Raw genomic sequence first — 23,710 nt, 5'->3', positions numbered from 1 at the left:
AATGTCTTCTTGAAGTATCTCTCAGCATCTCCCCATATTTTTGCCCTTCCATTCCTAGAAGCAGTGATCTGCTTTCTCTGATGAAGATTAATTTGTATCTTCCAGGAATTTATTTAACCCAGTACAATTTTTTTGATATTCAACCCACATTGTATAAATGAACAACTCATTTCTTTTTATTGATGAGTAAAATAATAGTTATTTGCTAGTGCATTGTAGAATCCCGGCTCCTACAAATATATTCCCTGCAAGTATTTACCAAATCACCTTTCACACATCCCCAAAAGCATCCTATTTACTAAGACACCTTTCACACCTCCCCCAAAATATCTGATTTACTAAATCTAAGGCCAAACCACCTTCTGGTTTCCAGGCTTTTCCACATTCCAGTCACCTGATGTTTAACTTGTTTATTATTTCCTTCTTCGGGTCTGGAATTTCCCTTTAATCCCTATCTTTAATAATTAATCATTTTGTTCTGTTTCTGATTTCACATTTTACAGCATGGCTATATTACAACTTGTTTATCCATTTTCCTTTTGGTTAAAATTGTATTGTTTTCAGATTTTGGCCATCATAAGTAAAGTCCTTATGAACAGATTTTTATAGAGACATATATTTTTAGCTCTAATAGATACATATTTAGGAGTAGATATATGGATCATATAATAAATACATGTTTTGCTTTTTAGTAAAATGGCAAACTATTTTCAAAGAAGTTGTATCATTGTACATTTTCACCAGCAATGCAAAGGACTTCTTTTGTAAGGTGAATTATCCCAGAAGCCACATTTTCGAAGATGGAATTTTGAAGTCTTTATTACAACACTAGCAGTCTGTAGGCTACCCATTGTTACAAAGACCTGCAGCCCTCAAATACACATAACACAGCTAGGAAACAGGCCAGAGAGGGAAGAAAGAACAAAAACAATACCAGCTCTCCCTCAGAGCTGAATTAGTATGCCATGATGACTAGAGACAAGCCAGGAGACAAGATACAGGACAAGATCAAAAGGAAACACACCTAGCAAGGCATAATTGATAGGGTAAAGTAGACTTTGCCAGAGAACCACGCAGACATCTAGGTACAGAGAACAAAGAAAGGTTTATTGTTGGGAAAGGGACCAGCAAGACCCCTTCTCACAAGGGAAAAGTGAAAAGAAGCACCGGCTATTGTCAGAGGTGACCTATATAACCTAAGAGGCTTAGGAGGGGCTAGAAGGGGCTAGGAGGTAGAGACCCTGGAGTGAACATGAGAGCCAGGGGCTTCATCATGGTGGACTAGGATTTATGACTGCTGCCCAAATAGTAGATAAGGGACAACTGCCCAGACCTGAAGGTCACTCTAAGGGGCTCTTGTTGCCTTATATGGTGGTAGCTGCCCCAGAGAAGTGCCATCCTGAGGCAAAGGGGGGTTGGAGGCTGATTATTTACCGCCTTTACTAAATGGGCCTAGTGTTGCCTAGGAAGGGAGCTAAGCTGTGGAAAGGGGAAGAAGTGGAGTGTGCTAAGCTATGAGAAGCTAACAATAATGGCACCTGTGCTAGTCTGGGCCTAAATAGGGTTGGAGCAGGGGGAAGATCCAGAGGAAATTCCCAGTCCTAGGCACTGAACTGACAGATTCAGTAACCTATCAGCCAAGTGCCTACCCCTGCTTCCAGGGTTCTGGGCATGCCCATCATCTGGGCGGCAGGGGCTTTTCCTTCCTCCAGTATGAAGACAAGATGCCAGATGCTACCATCCACCATCTAGCCAATTTGGCGCTGGCCAGACCTGACCTCCTTACTTCACTTCTAGATCCTCTATATACTCACTAAGTTGGTTTGGTCAGCCTTTTAAGTTTTGGAGATTCTAAGCACAGGGAGGGTTACTTACTTGTGGTTTAGTTGCACTGCTCTAATGAAGTTGAACATCATTTCATGGACTATCAACATATCTTTTTTAGTAGAATATTTCTTTAAATCTTGACCTTGAGCATGCAAATTCTATGGCCTGGCTAAATCATTTTTTAAGGTAAGCCTTGTGATTCTAGTGAAATTGTTCTGATTCTACCAAGACTAGGAAATATTTCACCCAAAGATTTGCAAACTAGAGGTGGTTCAAACCTGATTTGTCTTGTGCACCCTGGTCCCAGTGAACATGAAGAACTTCTCTTCCTTCAGTCTTTCTCCAATGTTCCTGTATGAGTTTGGCTATGAGACTTTAGTATCTCTATAGCATTCTGCTTGGACTAAAACATTCTAAATGTCAGTTTTCTATCCTCTAGCCACTCCAAAATTATTCCTGGGTAAGTGACAGGATTATGATTTCTTCACAGAACATCAGCCTCTGTGTTTTTATTTTCAGTTCTATGTTGGAAAGACTGGATCATCAATTCTTGGCCAAGAAGAAGTGTTAATGAGATTGGAAGAAGATACTATTATTTGGATGCATGACTGCTAAACTGATCATCATTAATGAGAAGTATCAAAGTACAGGCTAAAAGAAAAGGGCTTTATCCAAGTGCCCTTTGAGGAAATTCAAATGCTGCCTTTGGATGGAGAAATCCTTATTATTTCTGCAGTTTCTGCTTTTTCTGCTGCAGAGAGCTTCTCAGACTCTCTCTTGGGTGCCTCCTCTGAACTCTACAGATGTTCCCTGGTTCAGACATCTGCATGTTGCTGGGTTGCTTTCCTTTGTGGCATCTCTAATGTCTGTTTTGAAAAGCTTGAAAAGGAGAAGAATCACAAAAACCCTAGAAGTTGAAAACATCATCTGTTTTCTAGACTGTATATAGCTGAGCTTTTCCTGACCTCTAGGTGAAGCAATGTCTCCGACTTTTGTAGGTGGTGATTTCCAGCTCTCTGAATACATTGGGCTGATGTGTAACCCAGACTCCTTTCCCTATGTGAGCATTGGGATCAGTCTCTAGCTGTGAAAAGTTGAATCTGGTTCAGTATTTCTGTGAGCTCTGTGATTTTATAGCTTCTGCTCATGGTTGCCCTTTAAATCCTCTCTTAGTTTATAGCCCTGACATCTCCCTTCTATTCTGACTTTGACTATATCTATTTAAATTGTATTGTGAGAGAATAAATCATCTCCCAGCTAGCTGAGGCCTGGTAGCCTGATAGGGCTTGTCACTGATATCAGTGATTTAGAAAGAGGAGTCCTAAGAATTTGAATTTGGTGGGACATTTATTACATATCATCCACATACTTCTTTCAATTAAGGTTTATTGCCTTTTCTATAAGAGAGAAAATGTGCTAGGCAATCATTGGTGGCTCATACTTATAATCCTAACTACTCAGGAAGCTGAGATCTGAGGACTGTGATTCAAAAACAGGCAGTCAAAGAAAACTTCAAGAGACTCTTATCTCTAATTAGCCAGCCAAAAACAAAACAAAACAAAAAACCAGAAGTAGGAATATGGCTCAAGTAGTAAAGCTCTAGCCTTGAGTGAAAAAGCCAAATGATACTATATGAAGTAGAAGCTCTTGTACCACAACAAAGGAAGGAGGGAGGAAGAAAGGGGGAGAGGGGCGAGAGACAGAGACAGAGAGACAGAAAGAGAGACAGAGAAATCAAACCTCTTTTATCTTCACTTTTTGAAATTTAAGTATGGAAAATCTAAGTCCATTACAGAGGAGATCTTTTCTTGTAAATTTTTCCCTAAGTCATTTTTAAGGACTCTGGACCCTGGGTTAATTAATCAATAACTTTTTAGGATTTTGATATTTCAAGCTCTGACTTAGCCAAGTAAGATTACATAACATAGCTTTAAATTTTAATTTTTAATGTAATTTTTAAATGCTCAGGAATTTAGGGCCTACATTCTACATGGTGAGTCACAGTAGAGAAATAGAGCCAACGGAGATTCATGTAGAAAAAAAAATAATCCTGGGCTGGGAGGGTGGCTCAGTGGTAGAGCATTTGCCTTGCATGCCTGAGGCCCTGGGTTCGATTCCTCAGCACCACATAAGCAAAAAGAAAAAGGCGCTGTGGCGCTGTGGCTCAAGTGGTAGAGCACTAGCCTTGAGCTGAAGAGCTGAGGGACAGCGCCCAAGCCCAGAGTTCAGGCCCCATGACTGGACCCAAAAAAAAAAAAATCCTGCTCTTTTTCATCTCAACCATTAGGCTTCTTTCCTTTTTTTTCTTTGATTCTTTTTTAATTTGCTTTTTTGTGCAGGGTCTCACCCAAGCTGGCCTGAAATTGTCCTATAGCTCAGATAGTCCTCAAACTTGCAATCTTCCTGCCTTCATCTCCCAAATGCTGAGTATATATTGGTCCATTTCCTTGACTTAGATTTCTTTTTGGATCAGAGTGATCTTTTACGTGCTTTACTTCAGTTTGAGAGTCTTCAGAGAGGATAGAATGCCCACTTATACTTTTGATTTAACAGATATGCTAACAATGGTCTTCATCAAATTGTGAATAGTTGCCATATCTAATAAGCCACTTGACAGCTCAGCGGGATACTGGATCTGATTTGGAAAAAACATTTCAGGAGACTCTAGTACAGGATCCTACTGTGATCATAAGAAGCCTATTCTGCATAGTCTAAAGGGCCAGGACAGGCCCTGGAGGAGGATATACCTCTCATGTGAACGTCACAAAGTCCAGCAGGGATCAGGTGACTCTGGGGCAGCTGTTAAGCAATCACATTGAATAGGCTAAATCTTGAGACATAAGACCCTTGATTAAATGGTAGGGACTTGTCAAAAGATAATTAAAGATACTAAAATTAGAATGTAAAATACAGGTAAATTAAAAAGTTGGAGGCAGCCAACTCTTTCAAGGCTATATGAAGAATAACAATTTTTCCCTTTTTTTCTTTCTTATTTTATGTTTTTTAAGACAAGATTTCACTATGTAGCCCAAGTTGGCCTGGAAATTATGATCCTTCTGTTTTTTATCTCTCAAGCTCTAGGATTACAGGCATGTGCTACCATGCCCAGCTACTATGTATATTTCAATAAAATGGAAAGAGGAGTATAACCTGAAAGCTGGGAGTAGGAAAAAGATGCATTTAATAAAAATGATCTATAAAACCTAGAACAAACATTCCACTTAAGAAACTTTCCTATTAGCATCAAATATGTAAGAGAAGTGCTTGCTATATAGAGTCACCATTATACTGGAAGGCCTAGCCAGAATAATCACACAAGAAGCAGTTGTGAAATGATTAGAAAGAAGAAATAAAACTACAGCTATCAATAAATGATGTGGAAACCAAAAATTCTACAAAAATCATTATAATAAGAGTTATCAAGAAAGCTTAACAGGTTAAATCACTTTTTAAATGATCAGCCTCAAACATTAAATGTCACAAAAAGATAGAAAATTCACAGTAGCACATAAAAATGGAGAAAATATGGAAAATACTTTATGTAGAAAATTATAAAACTTTATATTGCAAGGTATTGTGCAGAACTAAATTATTTTTATGAACAAATACATACAAAAATGCACTCTGAAGTCTTCTTACACTAATTCATAGGTCAAACAAAATTCCAACCAACATTCGATCATGTTTTTTCTTTGAAGTTGACTGCCAAAAATTTTAGAGGTAGACTCTATTTCTTTCTAATTATTTTCCTACTTTGCACCCTGCTCTCTTGCAGGGACTCCTTGTTTTGTTTTTGTTTGTTTCACTGGTTTATTTGTGCCAGTACTGAGCCTTGAACTCAAGGCCTGAAAATTTTGCTTTGATTTTCCTGTTTAAAGCTAGTGCTCTACCACTTGAACCACACAGCTCCACTTCTAGCTCTTTGCTGGTTAATTGGAGATAAGAGTCTCTGGGATTTTCCTGCCCAGGGTGGCTTCAAACCAAGATCCTCAGATTTCAGCCTCCTGAGTAGCTAAAATGACAGGCGTGAACCACCAGCACCTGACTAAGGAGTCTTTTTAGTGGGGCTTATTTAACACTAAACATATGCTGGACAACGTTCATGGAAGCATCTTACATACAGTACTATTACTCCTTATAATAATCATCTGAGGTAGGTTACTATGTCCAACTTACAGTCTGGTTAAGGAATTTGATAGTAAAATACGGGGCTGGCAATTTAACATCCCCCACCCCCATCCAGGAAATCTGGCTGCTTTTTCCATTCCCTCTTCAGCAAACATTGACACCAATTTTCAACTTTAATTTACCATAAATCTTCCCTTCAATTTCCTTCTACTTGTATTTTGCTATGACTGAAATGGTATGACTGTCAATTTTCTTTTAATCTCTTAAAAATAGGTGATGTACCTGTTTCCTCTCTTTCCTTGTCTTCTTATTTATCCCTGGCTTTTTTTAAGTACTAAAGGTATATTTCCTTCCTTCCTTTCTTTTTTTCTTTCTTTCTTTCTTTCTTTCTTTTTTTGGTGCTGGCCTGGGCGCAAACTTAGGCCCTGGGTATTGTCCTGGAGTTTCTTTGCTCAAGGCTAATGCTATACCAGTTAAGCCAAAGCTCCACTTCCAGCTTTTTGATAGTAAGTTGGAGATAAGAATCTCATATTATGTGTGATTCATTTATTTAAACATTTATATTGGGAGTTTTTCTGTTAATTTTGGTGTTTTATCTTTGAGGCTATTGGGTTATATTTCCCTACTGACATTTTTAATGGTATTGAATTGCCAAATAGAAGCATATATCTCTATCACTTAAATGTGAAGTAGTATTTGCCGTGAGTTAATAAACTTCCTGATTACTAAGTTTTATCTTGGGAGAGGAGAGTCAAGGTTGATTGTGCTGTTGAACTAGGTATGCAAGGTGCCATTTTGGATGGGGGCAAGAGGGAGCTCTATGTTCTTTTTCTTTTTTAAGTGTCAAAGCAAAAAGTTTAATGAGAGAGAGAGGGAAACTGTAGGCTAGTTAGCTCAAAAGCAAGCGTAGAGTGAAAGAGAGAAACATTCCCTGTTCCCTGCCAAAGGGAAGAAGGTTAAAAATTATTCCAAGTTCTTATGTGACATAATTTTGCTTATTATCCTCCACTGACCAGGCTAATCTCTTCAATCTTGAAAGAACTTCAAAGGGTAACTTATAAAGCACCAAAATAAATGCTTAAATAAATTAATCACATCCAAAAAATTCATTGATATGCTTATAACAAGAGCCAGATGAATGGAAAAGAAGTTTCCTTAAAGTGATCTTTTTTTCTTTGTTTTGTTCCTTTTGTTACCTTTATGGGGAGGAGGTGTTTTCTCCCACTTTATATGGCATCTTTCAGATTTTCAAATTCCAACATTTATACTAAAACTTTCTCCCCCCTTCCTGTGTGTACCTTTGTGTGTGTGTGTGTGTGTGTGTGTGTGTGTGTGTTGGCATTGGAGCTTGAACTCTAGGCCTGGGCACTGTCCCTTAGCTTTTTTTCCTCAAGGCTGGCTCTTTACCACTTGAGACACAGTTCCCCTTCCAGGTTTTTGGTGATTACTTGGAGTCTCATAGACTTTCCTGTCCTGGCTGGCTTTGAACCACAATCCTCAGATCTCTGCCTTATAGGCATAAGCCCCAGGTGCCAGACATCTATTAAAGCCTGGGCTGAATTCCTTTGATGCTTCCTTCTCTCTGAGGATTCTCATTTGCCTTTTAGCACTAAATCAGGATGACACAACACAGATCATTAATCTCTGTTATTGTTGCAAAAGAGGATTAGGATGGATGAAGGGTCAGACTTAATTATTGGTCATTACATTGCAAATTTAAATTATAATTATGTTCAATTATGAGTCGCTGGTATTTATCAGGTCTGTGCTTAGCTAGCCCAACTGATGTCTATGAAAGAGAAAAGAAAGGAAGGAAGAAAGAAGAAAAAGAAAGAAAGAAAAAGGACAAACAAACAGAGATTGGGGAAGATCACAGGTGATCAGAAGTATAGCATGTACTTAAACTGCTTTTGCTGGAAAGCATCCACTTCTTTCTTGAGCGCACAAACCAAAAGCAAGAAAAAAAAGTCAGGCATCCTTGCTTTTGTGTTGCACCTTTGTCTAAGACTTTTGCTCTGCAATTACTCTGCAATCACTTTGAAATTCAGGGAGAATAGGATTTATTGATAATGTGTTTACCCACAGTGTTAGAGGAAACTTTCCCCAAAGGAAGGAAACATAGAGCCTCATTGGGGCAGTAATAACAAGACTCTCTGGAATCCTTCCCAAAACTAAGCACTAAAATGATCAACCAGGCCACACCTTGTCTAGGTCTGTACAATAACTATACCTAGACTTCTCCCCCTGCCTTCAGTTCTTTGTCTATTTGAATCTATAGCTCATGTCTATACCCTGAAGATGGCTGAAGATGAACTTACATATTATCTTACTCTTCCTGCTCATGCCACCTAATAAAGCCCCTTTCTCTGACCTTTATCATATCTCTTCTAGGAGTGAATGGGCAGACTTGACATGTGGAAACCCAACAGTTTGGAGCTGGGTTCTAAAACTTCCATTTCATAAGCAATAAGAACAAGCATGAACCTGGAGTCCACAAAGCCTAGAATTCAATCTCTTTTCCCAGAACACTTCAAACTTATTTTAGCTAAAGGGGTAGATCTGATTTCTTCTTTGGACTGCAAAGTAAACAGTTTTGTATGTGCTTGTCTCTCTTCACTGAATCAGAGTATTTCACAGTCTAGTCTGGGAATCAACCTAAGATTATTATTGTTAGATGATAATAGCTGCCAAAGAAGTTGAAGATTGTCTAGAGTGAATAAAATCAACTGTAAGACTAGTATCTTCCTTACCACATACACAGTTATAAAATCATTCCACCATTACATCACACCAAATATTCATTCCTAGCAGATGTAACCACATCCTAGAGACAGAGGGGCGGGGGGAAGGCAACAACAAAATGTTAGTTACACATTTTACCCAGCACTCTGGAATCCAAGCACTCTGGCTCCACAAACCTGTGACTGGCAGGTGCTCGTACGAGTCTCCTCTGTCCTAACCTTTTTTCTCATATCCCTGGCTGTCCACCCTGGCGTGGTTTCTTGAAGAAACAGACAGCTAAGTAGCATAAAACATTGCAACTTACAGAAAAATCTAGGAAACCACCGATATATATATTACTAAACCAAAACAAAGAGACTAGAAGGTAATAGTGAAAGAAATGGAAGGATTTTTATTGAAATGCTATTGTGCAATATCATAGTTTCTGTGTACCATTTTCTTTGAAATAGTAGCAGGCATAACAGAACTTAGATTTCACTGTTTTCCTCAAAAAAAGGAGGGGAGGAGTGAAGTGGGACTGGGTTTTACTATCTCCTGATCAGTAGTCATGCAGTCCAACAGATTGTTGGGTTCCGGTCACTGTGACTAAATTGCAGGTGTAGCTGCATGATTAGCATTTAGCCATGGGCCTAATTGCCTGCGGGCTCCAGGATCTCCACCACCATATTACCAGCACACTCCCAGGTTTGCCCATGAGCCAGCACAAGCTTGCTCAGAGTAGGTGGAGCAGGTGCAAACCTGGAGCCCTCCAGGTCTTGGTTTTAGCGTAAGCCTGGCCTCGTAGTGCCCTCTAACGCTAAAGCGGAGTTCTGCAACTCATTTTCTTCATAGGCTGGCTTCTAGAATGTGCCACATCCCACTGTGATTTTTTTTTCCCCCTGCTTTGGTTCATCTAATAAGAAGAATCCATTTGAACACAAGTATCTACAGGACTCCCTTTTCTGAGTATCTATGCTATTACCAAATACACCAGCTGCCAACGACTTTCTTTTCTTAGGACTTAAAACATCAGACACCAAAGACATTTTTTTTCTGGGCGTGGGGTGCGGTGGGGGAGGGGTTCCGGTCGTGGGGCCTGAACTCTGGGCCTGGGCACTGTCCCTCAGCTCTTCAGCTCAAGGCGAGCGCTCTTCCACTTGAGCCACAGGGCCACTTCCGGCTTTTTTGTTTTTGCTTATGTGGTGCTGAGGAATCAAACCCAGGGCCTCATGCATGCAAGGCAAGCGCTCTACCACTGAGCCACCTTCCCAGCCCGCCCCCTTTTTTAATGAGACAATCTTGCTGTGTAACTCAGGCTAGCTTCCAACTACCATGCTTCTTGCCCCCATCTACCACTCCTGGCTCTTTAAGACACTTTTAGAGCCATGTTCATTTTAAAAATTAAAGTTTGGCTAATATCTCCTGCTGGTAATAATCACTGACTATGGGAATAATTTATTGGAATAATCACCCAATTAATTAGTAAGTTAACACACATGGGAGGGGGAAAAAGCTTTAAATTTTCTCTCAGCTTTAACATGTTTTTAATTATATTTTTAATTATCTTTAAGTAGTTGTACAAAAGGGTTACCATTCCTTGTTATGTTTTCTTGTAAGTAAAACAGTCTTTCTCAGTTTTTCAAGATTCTATAGTACCGTATGTGTGTCCTTTATTGTAATAAAGTCTCTATATTTTCATTAAGGGTTCTAAATTTCATTTCATGGTATATTTGAAACTTTTCCTTAGAGTTTAAAAACCATCTTCATAGTATTCTTTTTTTTTTTCTTGTACTGGGGTTTGAACTGAGGGCATTGTGCTTGCTAAGCAGGAGCTCTACCACTTGAACCACACTTCCAACCTTTTTTGTTTTATTGTCCAGGTAGAACCTGAATATTTGGCCAACTGACCTCAGACTGTGATCTTCCTGACTAAGCCTTTTACCATAGGTGAGAGGATCAAGGTTCAAAGCCAGCCTGGGCAGAAAAGTCCACAATATATTAACCTGCAATTAACTACCATAAGCTGGAAGTGGAGGTGTAGCTTGACTGGTAGAGCTCCAGTGAGGACAATTTGGTTTGAATGAAAAAGCTAAGGGAGAGCACGCAGGCCCTGAGTTCAAGCCCCAGTACTTAGAGGGGGAGGAGAGGAAGGGGGAGAGGAAGAAGGACAGAGGGAAAGGGAGAGAGGAAGAGGGAGGGAGGGGGAGTGAAAGGGAGGGAAGGAAAGAGAATGGGGAAGAGAGAGAGAAAGAGAAGGAAGGAAGGAAGGAAGGAAGGAAGGAAGGAAGGAAGGAAGGAAGGAAGGAAGGAAGGAAGGAAGGAAGGAAGGAAGGGAAGGAAGGAAATCAATTTAACTTCTTGATTGAAATGGAGGTCTGATGGGGTTGTGGGGGGAGTGTTTTGTTGTTGTTGCTGCTGCTGCTGTTGTTTGGCCTGGCTGGCTGTCAGCCATGACCTTCCCAATAGCTACCTCCTGAGTAACTGGGATTATAAATGTGAACCACCATGTCTGACTCAACTCCTGTGGTATTTTTGTTAATCTATTTCCTTAATATACTAGTCCAACTAATCTAATACATGTTTACCAATTGAGTCAAATTTCCATTGGTTATAATTTCCAGAAGCATTTTTCTCCTATCAAATAATATCTGCTTCCATAAGGGTTGCAAAAACAGTTGCTTCTGGGTGGAAGGATATATGCCATAAACTGGACAAGATCATTCCTCAAGGGCTTAGGTTCAAAAGATTAGTCTCTCTCAGAGAAGTTGAAATTTCCCATACATTGCACTGGACAAATTTTAAGTACTGTCCTATATTTTTGTTAATCACGAAAATGTCCCCATTGGTCAGGTGTTTGTTTCTTTAAAGAAGATGAGGCTGTACAAGTAGGCAGGAGTAGATCTCAGAGGGCCTTAGGTACCATGCTTAGCATTTATACTGAAACCCTAAGGAAAACCCAGAGTGATATTATTAAATCAATTCTGCTCTTTCTCTAGGTCATCTGTAGTCTAAGAGAAATGAACTTCTCATGTTGTCCTACCAAATCCAGTCTTCCACAATTCTGGAGTCTCAAGCAATAGATTTAGTAGGCAATAAACGAATCCTGGGAAATTGAGATCAGGTGTATGTATATAGAGTGTTAAATTCATTAGATTTATTTATTTATTTATTTTGCTATTTAATCATTGATGACCACAGTCTTTCAGTCACATTTTTGTACAGCTCCAAGAATCCTCATCACATTTGTCCCAATAGAGCATGACCATGGTCCTGTTCAATGTTCTCCATACCCTACTCAGCTCCAATGTCTATGACATGGACCTATTATAGAAATACCTCTCTTTTTTTCTTTTCATTTTGTTCTTTGAGATAGGGTCTTATAACTCAGGCTGGCTTTAAATTCATAATCCTCCTGAGTCTGCCTTCCAAATGCTAGGATTAGAAATGTGCTCTACCATATTTAGAGCATGGGTAATTCTTTGCTCCAACCATCCTTCTGTTCACCTTTAAGACACTTTCCTTTCTTCACACTGGTTTTGTTACAATACCCTTGCTGGGCCACCAGGGCTACTTTCCTTCCATTCTGCTTGACTTTCTATACTCTACATATTGACATCCTTTCACTTTATTCACACAGACATTTATCTTGTTTGGTCTAACCTACTGGATTTGGGAACTCAAATCATTCAGAGAAAAAGGAAGGAGACTAGGGGAAGAAAGATTTATTTATAATGGATATATATATATATATGTATATATTGAAACCGAGTCTCCCTATGCAACCCAGGCTTCATGAGTCTCCTGTGTCAGCCTCTTGAATGAGTGCTGGAATTACAGGTGTGTGCCACCATGCCTGACTGCATAGCAAATATCTAGAAAATGCTGACTAATTAAGTGCTCGGCTAAAAGTTTGAATAACATTGTACAATACTTCTGTGAATAATGAAAACATCAGCCTCAATAAATGTCAGCCAACTAGTCTCATGAAGCCAACATCTGCTCTCCTACATCATGTGCAAGAATAGCTTAATTCCTCATCAAGATAAAGTCACATCAAATTTTCTTCAAAATCGGTCTCATTTCCATGTCTACTTGTGTGTGTGTGTGTATGTGTGTGTACTGGTCCTGGGGCTTGAACATAGGGCCTGGGTGCTGTTCCAGAGCTTTTTTGCTCAAGGTTAGTCACAGTTCCACTTCCAGCGTCCTGGTGGTTAATTGGAGATAAAAGTCTCATGAACTTTCCTGCCTGGGCTGACTTGGAAATGTGATCCTCAGATCTCAGCCTCCTAGATAGCTAGTATTACAGGTGTGAACCACTAGTGCCCATCTATGTTTAAGAGTTGTCTTGATACCAATCATTTTCTTTCCAAAAGAAAATTTGGGACAAAATGTATTTGATAATAATAATAATGATGATTTCTGGCCCACTTTTTGAATCATTCAAGATGTTTGGGGCTACTGACAAGGACAACTCTATTTCTAAACATACACACACACACACACACACACACACACACACGTATGATGCACAAAGATTCCAATGCTCCATTGGCTCCATTTCTTGAAATCTAATTGACTCTGGCCCTCCTCCCTACTTGGCTTTATCCTCATCTTGTCAATTTCAGGTGTTCCTGTAGACACAAGAAATTAAAAGTAGAAACAGTCTTTCACTTTGAGTGCCAGACTCCCTTTCTAGAACACTTTCCCTTCAGTCTCATTTGCCAGAACTTAACATAGGTATTGCCTAGACCATTCAGCTATGAGAGGGAGAGAGCACATGACTGGTGGGGACCAATCACAATTTACCCTGTAAAGCTAGAAACACAGCCAATCTATCACTAGATGTAGCCATACTGAAGACAGTGTATTGCTGAACAGAATGTTGACAGATTTAGGTAACAAAGTTAAGGTTAGAACCCTTTACTGTCCTTTAAAAAAAACTTGTTTATTGACAATATTTCCTAAGTAGACTAGAAACACCCGTGATTCACTATATCCACTGAGTGATATTCTTTTCAATTCAGTTATGGTCCTTTTTTGATGTTCTATAATTTAATGATTGACTTGTTGTGTTAATCAGTATTAATTCATCTTGGATAGTGACAAAGGAGAAAGATTTAAAAAATCATACACAATATCATACACCAATTAAATAATACAGCAAGTATGAAAACATGCACATAGTCATCCCTTCAGATCCACCAAGGATTAGTGGATATCAAAATCCACAGATGCTCCAGTCCCTTATATGAAATTGTATTGTGTTTATATATACTCCTTTATATTTCAAATTATTTCTAGATAACTTGTAATATCTAGTGCAATGTAAATCTATGTAAACAGCTCTTATATTGCATTTTCAAGGGAAAAATAACAAGGAAGTCTGTACATGTTTATATAAATGCACTTAAAAATATTGAAATCCATGCTTGGTGGTATTTAGATGCAAGACCCACAGAAACATGGGCCAGCGATAGGGACAGGTTTTAGAGTCCTTTTGCTGATGGTACATGACACAGGATTTGTTGCATCCTCTACCACTCCTATTCTATGATCCCTTTGCCTTCAGTCAGCATCACAGTGAAGAAAATTTCTGAATTGTCTTAGAAAGTAATGATCCTTTTTATATGAAGGTATTCTTGTTTTCATTAGCTTTTATACTAGACAAAAGAGTAGTCAGAATTCCCAGAAGATTCCTTGGATCCTGAAAATGTTTCAGCTAGCCATCATTGTAGAAGGGTAACTGTAACTACCTTTTGTAACTGAGAAGAATAACTGGAGCCAGTAATCACATGTTGTCTAAATTCCTCTCTCCTGGGAACAATGTTGTACAAAATTACTTACAAATGCCATATCTTGGTTGTGAATCCATTCAACATGTCTAGAACTTTCACAATATTGTTCTAATTTGACCTAGCCAGAAGTGGGAGGAGCCTTAATCTACAATGGAGAGGAGTCTGGAAAACACAGAGATATATTGCAGCCTAGAAAAAGAATTGCAGAGAGAGGAGGGAAGAGGGGGAGGGCGGGAGAGAGAGAGATAGGAGAGAGGGGGGAGAGAGAGAAAGGGAGAGAAAGAGAGAGGAAAAAGAGAGAAAGAGAGAGAGAGGACCTCTATCCCCTGAGGCTTACTGTGCACTCTAAGCACTGAATCTTAATTTCTCCTTTTCTCCTCCATACTCTACCACTTTTAACTTAGCACTGATGATCCTGTGGTAATAGTACAATGGATGGCATATAGCCAGATAAGGAAACAAAAACAAGGTCAATGGAGGAATTTGAAGCATCTGGTGTTTATAACTATAGCAAACTTCAAACATAGCCAGAAGAACATAAATCCTCACTGCTAAAGGTCAATTTATTTCAGTATTTCCTGTCTCCTAAAATGTGTTTGGCTTTCAACAAAAAAAATTTAAAGCATTCCAAAGGCCATAAAAATAGTCTGAAAAGATACATGTTCAGAATAGATTTCTATATAATATAGATGTTAGAATTATAAGATAGGAAATATATATGAATGAGAATATGTTGAAGACTTCAAAAGACAGAGTAGAGAACCTGGTGATCAGATGAAGTATCTGTAAAATGGCAGAGTTGAAAATCCCATTCTTTGTTCCCCAACAACAACAACAAAAAAAAAACAATTCAACAGTTACCCATGGGTAAAAGTAACTCTAAGAGAGCTCAGGAGTCCAGTTAAGAAGCTGTAGCAACAGCAATATGGTGAAGCAAAAACAAATAAAAAACAAAATACAAAACAAACAGAAAACCCCTCAAGGAACAATTACATGGAGAGGGAAAGACCAGTTCTGCCTTTTCTGCATAATCCCATTCTTCAGAATGACAAAGATGAGCATGAAGAGAGATATCCTCAGCCTAGAATCGCTCCTCACAAGGAAAAGGAGAGCAAGGTAATTGATCAGCATTTTCACCTTTTCTATCACTGCCCACAGGAATCAACTTGGTTTCAACAGCACCTACATCACCTAGGGATTGACATCACTTAGCTATCTGGCTAGGGATAAGAAAGAAGCTGGTGACTCTTTGTACGAGCCATATGACAAGAGCCACTGTGGTCCACATCCCTTTTCTGCCCAGCACTTCTGCAGCTTTGGTCACTAAGTAGCCCAACAGCCATTTCAGCAGCCATGGACCCCCACATGGTACCTCCAAGGATTCCATGATGTTCACAACTGCTCTACTGTTTGTCAGGCCATTTTTTTTTAAAGAATCAAACTAAAAGCAAAAGATGCCTATTACTCTGTAGACAATCATACTCAGGCAGAACAAATAAAAGTACAGAGTGTGAGCTGTGACAGGACTTTCATAGGTAACTGATTCTCCTGAAAATATTTTTAAAGACTTAAAAAAAGTGAGTGTTTTTCTTAAGAAGGAGGGGAGCAGGAGGATCAGGTAGGGTTGGGGGGGGGGTATGGGAAAGGATGGGAAGGGGAAACAAAGGAGGAGGCAATAATGCTTCATAAGAAATGTACTCGTTATCTTGCCCATGCAATTGTAACCCCTCTGTACGCTATTTTCACAATAAAAAAATAAAAAATAAAAATAAATAAAAAAAGAATTATCCAAGGAGAAAAACATTTACAATGAGAAAGATTCAGCAAAGACTGCTGGTTTAGGATTAGGGATTATATAATATGCGTAAAGGAAAGACTCCTGGGGTTTGATATCTTATAGAGAATTAAGACTCATGGGTGTTCCTGCACACACAGTCACAGTCACAATAAGAAGAAACATAGCTACAGAAAGGAGGAGTTAGCCAGATGCCAGAAAGATATGGGGAGGAGAGAATGCTACAATGTCTGAGAGGGAAATGGGAAATGCTGAGGTGAAAGTACAAAGGAGGGAGGGGCTAGACCATCCCTTCCATGGGGCAACAGGGCAATGGCCCCTGAATTGCTGAGTTAGCAACACTGTCAGATGCAGTGCCAAATCACATAACAGAAAACACAACAGATGGTGGTGGAGAAAAGCCAAGCTCCAGGAAGTTAAAAAGCTAGCTGAATCCATTTTTTTCTGAGATGCCAGAGTCTCAGGCACCAGGAGCACAGGGGAACCAGAAACAATGCTTGAAGAATCTGGTACAGTTTGTTCATGTCTCAGTGTCATCAGGCATGGCCATTGAGATCAATCCTCTCCAAATGCCACTGCTGTGTTTCATTAGGTCTCCTGACAAATGGATCATCTGACATCTCACTGATTTTTGCAAAGGGAAAGGGGGTAACTAACATGACAAATGGGAGTTCACCCTTATGTCTCCAATAACCACTCATGCACACTTGGAGAACATGGCAGGTCTGGTTGCAAAAAAACGTAGATTGAGAAGAGCCATTGCATTCTCCCACTGAAATACCCATAGACTCTGCTCTCTGTACACTCAACTCATTTAAATGAGTTACTAGATTACTTGAAAAATGAACGTCTCCTGGCACAGAGTTAAGGTTCTAAGAACTGCAGAAGTCCTCAGAGCAAGAAAAGGCATGATAAAAGAAAGCATCCTCACTTAAAGTTTGCTAAATATATGCAAGCATCTGGTTGAGGTAGCGAAGGTCTGTTCTCCAATCATAAAATAGAATTATATAAACCTATTGCCAACATTTCTCACTCTTCCTTACCAGTGTTACAACTTTATTTTGGAAAAAAAAAAAACCCTTGCCCATTGTGTGTAACAATCATGGAGTCCTCATTTCCTTGTGGACCTTCAAAGAATCCATCCGTACTCTGTCCAACAGCATTCCAAGCTCTGTTTAAGCCAAGGAATGAGCACTTTACCTAAATTTCATCAATACTGAACAGAGGGACAGGAGAATGGAGATTACAGGCTCATCTATACTTATTTCATCAATGAAGCAAGATGTTCCTGCTTCAACTAAGAACTTTTAGGGCCATCTGTTCTTTCAGTCTTCCCTTTGATCCTGAATAGCTTTCCACTTCAATTTCTTTGAATAAATCTATGCAATGGCTTGTTCAACCAACCCAGCCCCAACACACAAATCCTCACTGATAAAAAGTTAAAAAAAATACTCTCACTATTAAAATTTGAGTCAATATCACAGCTATAAATAATTGGCACCTCCTTTAAAAGAGATTTTTTTCTCAAAGCAGTTCCTAAGATTCGTAAAACAACTTATAAAAATCAAAATATGATAAAGGAAAAGGGAACTGATTTTTTTAAAAATTTTACTTGATGAGCCAGATTCTAGTGAGCTCACTCTTGTAATTCTAGTTACTCAGGAGGCTGAGATATGGAGGATTGAAGTTTGAAGCCAACCCAGGTAGAAAAGTCTGTGAGAGATCCCATCTCTAAAATAATTACTGAAAGTTAGCAGTGGAATACCAAACCAACAAGCCAAGACAGCTCAAGACCCTGACTTCAAACCACCAGGCACAATAAAATAAAAAAAAACCTGAAAAGAATAACAATATGACAGTATTTTAAAGGTCAAGAAAGAGTAGCTGTCAAAATGGCAATGGCTTAAAAATAAATATGACATATCAGGGGATAGTCTTCAAACTCTTTTGATTGTGTGTTATGTAAACAAGTTTAAAAACTTTAGGTACCCCCTTGAACATTTTGAACTTGATAATTAAAACTTTTCATTAAAATATAAATGAGTTTTATAAATAAAAGTAAATATTAATATTTTGAGGGTTTTTTTTTTGGTGGTACTGGGGTTTGAACTCAATGTCTTACATTTGCAAGACAGGTAACTCTACCACTGAGCCACACTTCTAGTAATATTTCCCAGGATAAAGTTGAAAAATTAGTAGAATTAGAATAACTCATGAGATAATTTGAATTTGATAATAAAAATTTTTAACCACTTTGTTATGTAATTCCTATAAAATTCTAGAAGTAATCAGGTAACTTTTTCTGAGAAATTTATCATTTGGTGCTTTAGGAAATTATTGCTGCTTCATGTGAACAAACCAGTTCCTAACCTGTCCTATCTTAGTGGTTTTGAGATTAGTTAGATTCTATTCAATTTTCTCTTATAATAAAAACATAATACAGCAGATAAGGAAAGGCTAGTTAACTGAGTGCCAAGGTGAAGGCTTTAATCATTAGCAGGTTATCTTCAAGTCAATACTTGAAATTATTCCTTTGTTGACAAGGAGCAAATATTTATACTCAGACATTGCACCAAAATAAGGTATGGTTGACTTGTGTGTGTGTGTGTGTGTGTGTGTGTGTGTGTGTGTGTGTGTGTGTGTGTGTGTGTGTCAGTCCTAGGGCTTGAACTCAGGGCCTGGGCACTATTCCTAAGCTTTTTTGCTCAAGGCCAGCACCCTACCACTTGAGACACAGTTCCACTTCTGGTATTTTTGATGGCTAATTGGAGATAAGAGTCTCACAGCCTTTCCTACATGAGCTTTGAACCACCACCCTCAGATCTCAGCCTCCTGAGTAGCTAGTATTACCTATGTGAGCCACTGGAGCCTGGCACCTTTCTATTTTAAAGTGACAAGAAGGATGTTGTGGGAATAGTACATTCACTGGAAGTTTTAGGAAATAAATTGAAACTGACAGAAGTTGAAGAAGATCTTAGAAAGTGTTTCTATGCCTCCACCACTTAGAAATCCATAGAAAAGCAAAATGAAAGGTGATGAAAATTAGTAAAAGGAAAATGGACAATAAGATTCCACCAAATAGATAAAGAGATGAGAGATTCCTAATAAAGAAAATACAAGGCCAAGTGCCAGTGGCTCATGCCTGTAATCCTAGCTACTCGGGAAGCTGAGATCTAAGTATCACAATTTGAAGCCACATGGGGCAGAAAGGTCTCCAATGAGACCCTTATCTCCAATTAACCACTCAAAATCCAGACGTGGAGCTGTGGCTCAAAGTGGTAGAGTGCAAGCCTTAAGCAGAAGAGCTTAAGGACAGCAACCTGGCCCTGAGTTCAAGCCTCATCACAAAAAGTAAATAAATAAAAATATAAAGAATTGAGATCTGCTAAGTAAAACTTAAGTAAACTCTTAAGAGCATGAGCTGAAAAGCAGATTACTTAAATATTGAGACTTTATATATTGAGCAGTAAGAGAAAAGTGGAGATTTTGGATTCAACATAGTTGAAAGGTCATTAATGCCTTGGAGCATCTTAGTGAAAATATGGAATTAAAGGTGAAAAGAATCTAATAGCATCAACCTCAACGATCTACAAAAATTGGTTGGCTGACCAGGCTTCTTCATCATATGTAAGAAAGTCACTAGTGTTTTGAAGAAAATTTGTGAAGCAAAAATTCTGTTCAAAGCTAAATGAATGTTTTAATACAATAAGGCCCCATATTATAGTATTATGTACTAAGAATTTTTCAACTATTTTGGGACTCAAAGTATTATTCAAAAACTGGTCTAACATAAGAAAAAAAATGAAATAATTGTAGAAGAGATAGCGATGGTCATGAGGGAAAAAATGTCAGTGCCCAGAACTAGATTAAAGTAAGGGAAAGGTTTTCAGAATGAAAACTTAAGGAGATATCACTTTCATGTGTCAATAAGGCCAATGTTTGAAACCAGTGCTTTCAAGCCTCACAACAATAATGGCTACTGTAAAAATTCCATTTTGGATAAGTTTTCTCAGAGTATTGAGAAAGTTTGTCTTTCTTTCTGTGAATCAGCAGAAGCGAGACATGGCAAAGACACACAAATCACAAAAATGAAAACTGTGCCAATCTCACACAACAATACAGCAGCCCAATCTTAAATAATTAGCAAATCAGATCCAGTTGTGTCTTAAAGGTATACTTGAGGAAAATATTGCCTAATGTTAAGAAATATGTTAATATAACTAGTGAGATTTCATAATCAAAAAGAAATGGCAAACTATCTCATTAGTAGATGACAGTAAGCTACTTAAGGACAATTAATTAAATTGCAAGACCATTAATGTTAGAAACAATTCCATAGGAAGTGGGAATTGGTGGGGGAACTGGACCATCAATGCTTTCTACCAGATAACAGTTCACAAGACAGAATAGCTGCTCAGGAAACCTAGATGCACTGGACCATTGTGGTTCTTACCTCCTGTGGAAATTCAGGCTTCTGGGGGCATAATTTTCTTAGAATCCTCAGCTCATTCTTTTTTGCTGTTTAGAAAATTGATCCTTTGATCCAAAAGCTAACAACATAGATTGTGCTGTTTCCTTCCCTCCTTTCTGATTTCTGGAGGACAGCAAAGGAGGAAGGGGAAGGAATGAGGCAGAACATGAAAGTAGAGTGCCAAGAGCCTTTCCAATTGGTCCATTGGTCAGACCTAAGTCAAAGTGGATGAAATATTGGATTTATTCTAAGTAAATGGTTTAGTATTATTATAAGTATGCACTTTTCACAAAATGTTCTTGATTAGGACCCAAGTCAAGGAATTTATTAGGACTCCAGAAGTCCTTCTTGATACCTTGTGTTCAGTCATGATTCCTACCTCATGGAAAATTACCAATTTGATTTTTAACAGCATAAATTAATTTTGTCTGTTTTTAAGGAGCTCTATAAGCCTTTAAGAGAATGTGCCTTTGTCTTTTTTTGTCTTTTTGCTGTATTTTTCAACAATCATCCATCATGTTGTGCCTTGGGCTCTGCTAATTTTCATTTTACATTAATATGCCATGATTTATTTATTTATTTATTATTCCCTTAGCAGGCAAATTAGTTGTTTCATATTTGAACTATTATAGTTAGTATTCTTATGAACATCACTATATTTGTTTTTATATACATATGTATTTTAAGTGAAATTTCTGAGTCATTGGAATTGTATATTTAGCTTTAGAATATATTGTCAATATATAGTTTTCCAAATTTTTAATTCATTCTCTTATTCATAGCATATAAAAGTTTTAGATGTCCTATACCCTTTCCAAAATACTATTCTCCATCTTCATTTTATCAGTTTCGTTAACTGTTTAGTGGAATCTCATTGTGGTTTTTAATTTTAAATGAAGTTGAGCTCATTTTTATGTTTATATTTATGAGTCACTTAGAAATTGTATGTATGTATGTTTAGATTGGGTCCATATCCAATATTTTTATTAGATATTTGCAAGTATGAAAACGTTAAAAAAAATCAGTGACATAAGTGTTTAGGTAGGATACAGCTTGTATATCCTGTTAATATCTTCAATAATAAGTATTTTCAAAAATTAATTCTGATTATTATCAGCTGGGTGCACAGTAGCTCATGCCTGTAACCCTAGCTACTCAGTAGGCTTAGATCTGAGGATTGGGGTTTGAAGCCAGCCCTGGCAACAAAATCTATGTGACTCTTGTCTCCAATTAACCACCAAAAATCTGGGCTGTGGCTCAAGTGGTAGAGTGCTAGCCATGAGTGAAAAAGTTAAGGAACAGAACCCTGGCCCTGAGTTCTAGCCCCAATACTGGCACAGACACTTATAAAAACAATTCTGTTCATTATCTATAAAGAATTAGTCTTTTGGAAGTACTAAATCATTTACCCATTTTTTCTATTTATGATCAATGTGTCTTATTTTCTTTTTTACTTCCTCCCTCCCTCCCTTCCCTTCCTTTCCCTTCCCTTCCCTTCCCTTCCCTTCCCTTCCCTTCCCTTCCCTTCCCTTTCCTTTCCTTTCCTTTCCTTTCCTTTCCTTTCCTTTCTTCCTGCCTGCCTGCCTTCCTTTCTGCCTTCTTCCTTCCTTTCCTTCCTCCTTCTTTCCATCTTGCCTTCCTGACACTCTCCCTTCTTTCTCTCCTTACGTCCTACTCCTTCCCTCCTTTCTTTCTTTTTCTGGATATAATTTGCCTGTTCATTGTAGAATAAATCTCCTTCATTCTTCTTTTGCTTTTCTACAACCTCCTCTTTCTCTATACATTATAACTACCCAAAGAACAGCACACTAATGTGTTCTCACCTTATTTTCACCCTCAACCCCTGATACTTTGTTTTTCTTTAGAATGCTGCTCGAAATCATCTTTAGATTCTAGCCCTAACCATAACCATAATCCATTTTCTTTGGCTGAAAATTAGTCTAAGATCCAAGTCCTTGTGATTCCACTGGGATTCTAAATAGGGTTGGAACCTCTTTTATAAGAAAGATGAGGTTAAAAACTAAAATCAGCTGCATGTATGGATATAATCTAGAGAATTTTTAGGAGGCAAAATTTGTTTCTTGAAGTTGAGGAAGACTATTTGGACAAATATGAAAAAGGTTTTCACACTTTGAAAATTCAAAACAAGCTTATGTGATGCTTCCTATGCCTTATTCTGTCTTGTTAGAACCTTAATATTTTCCTCCCTAGTATAAATTGTCATTTCACTTGACCTACCTTTATTGTTATCCTCTAATTTTCATTATATGATCTAAACTGTCTCATCCCTTCCAGACTTTCCCACATTACCTCATAGTACAGATTTCCAATTCTGTAACTTCTCTACCTAAATTCCAGATGCCTCATGCACTGAATCTTTTCATAGTCATTTGTTCATTAAGCTCCTAGATTTAGCTAGAATTAGTAAATATCATTTTTCCAAATAGAAATAAACCTGATATAAGTAATCTGAAATGGTTTGTCTAAATTTAGTATGTGAATTTAAATAGAATTTAGCCCCATAAATAAGCACTCATATTTCATAGTGCATAAAAATAAACATGTTAATTACACAGATTATAGTGTTTAAAATTTTATCCTCTGCTGAATTCTATAGCATATGGCTACATTCTCCAGTAAATTTTCTGTTTACAACCATACCCATGAAGGTATTTATCAATGATAATTTTCATGTATATTTTAATTTTACTTTCCAAAGAGGAAAATCTGAAGGCAACAGAAATTGGCTTCAATTTGTTCCAGCAACTTATCAATAATTGGCTATGTGCTAGAAAATCCTAGGGAGTCTCAAAATAAATTAATGATATATAAGTTTCACCCCTGAATAAGTCACTCAGAATCACTAGAATAGCCTCCAAGTATCCATACATTTTGAGGTGCCCTAGGAAAATCTATACACAGCCAGAGATGAGAAGTGCTATACCCATAGTCAAAAATATGAAGAAGGGCCTA

At 38.1% G+C, this 23,710-nt stretch overlaps 1 protein-coding gene across 1 annotated transcript in view; it reads right to left on the bottom strand.

Annotated features, from left to right (window-relative positions):
• LOC138828380 (sodium-dependent phosphate transport protein 1-like) overlaps positions 1–22,189 on the bottom strand; it is a 52,169-nt gene extending 29,980 nt beyond the window's left edge. Inside the window, exon 1 of the mRNA XM_070024428.1 lies at positions 20,720–22,189. The gene's annotated coding sequence lies outside the window, so the exon portion shown is untranslated. The remainder of the gene's footprint in view (positions 1–20,719) is intronic.
• Between the last annotated feature and the right edge of the window lie 1,521 nt (positions 22,190–23,710).

The sequence above is a fragment of the Dipodomys merriami genome, unplaced genomic scaffold (genome assembly GCF_024711535.1).
Source record: "Dipodomys merriami isolate MVZ:Mamm:240054 unplaced genomic scaffold, mDipMer1.0.p SCAF_16, whole genome shotgun sequence".
Lineage (NCBI taxonomy): Eukaryota > Metazoa > Chordata > Mammalia > Rodentia > Heteromyidae > Dipodomys > Dipodomys merriami.
This window is presented reverse-complemented; position numbering and strand designations above follow the sequence as displayed.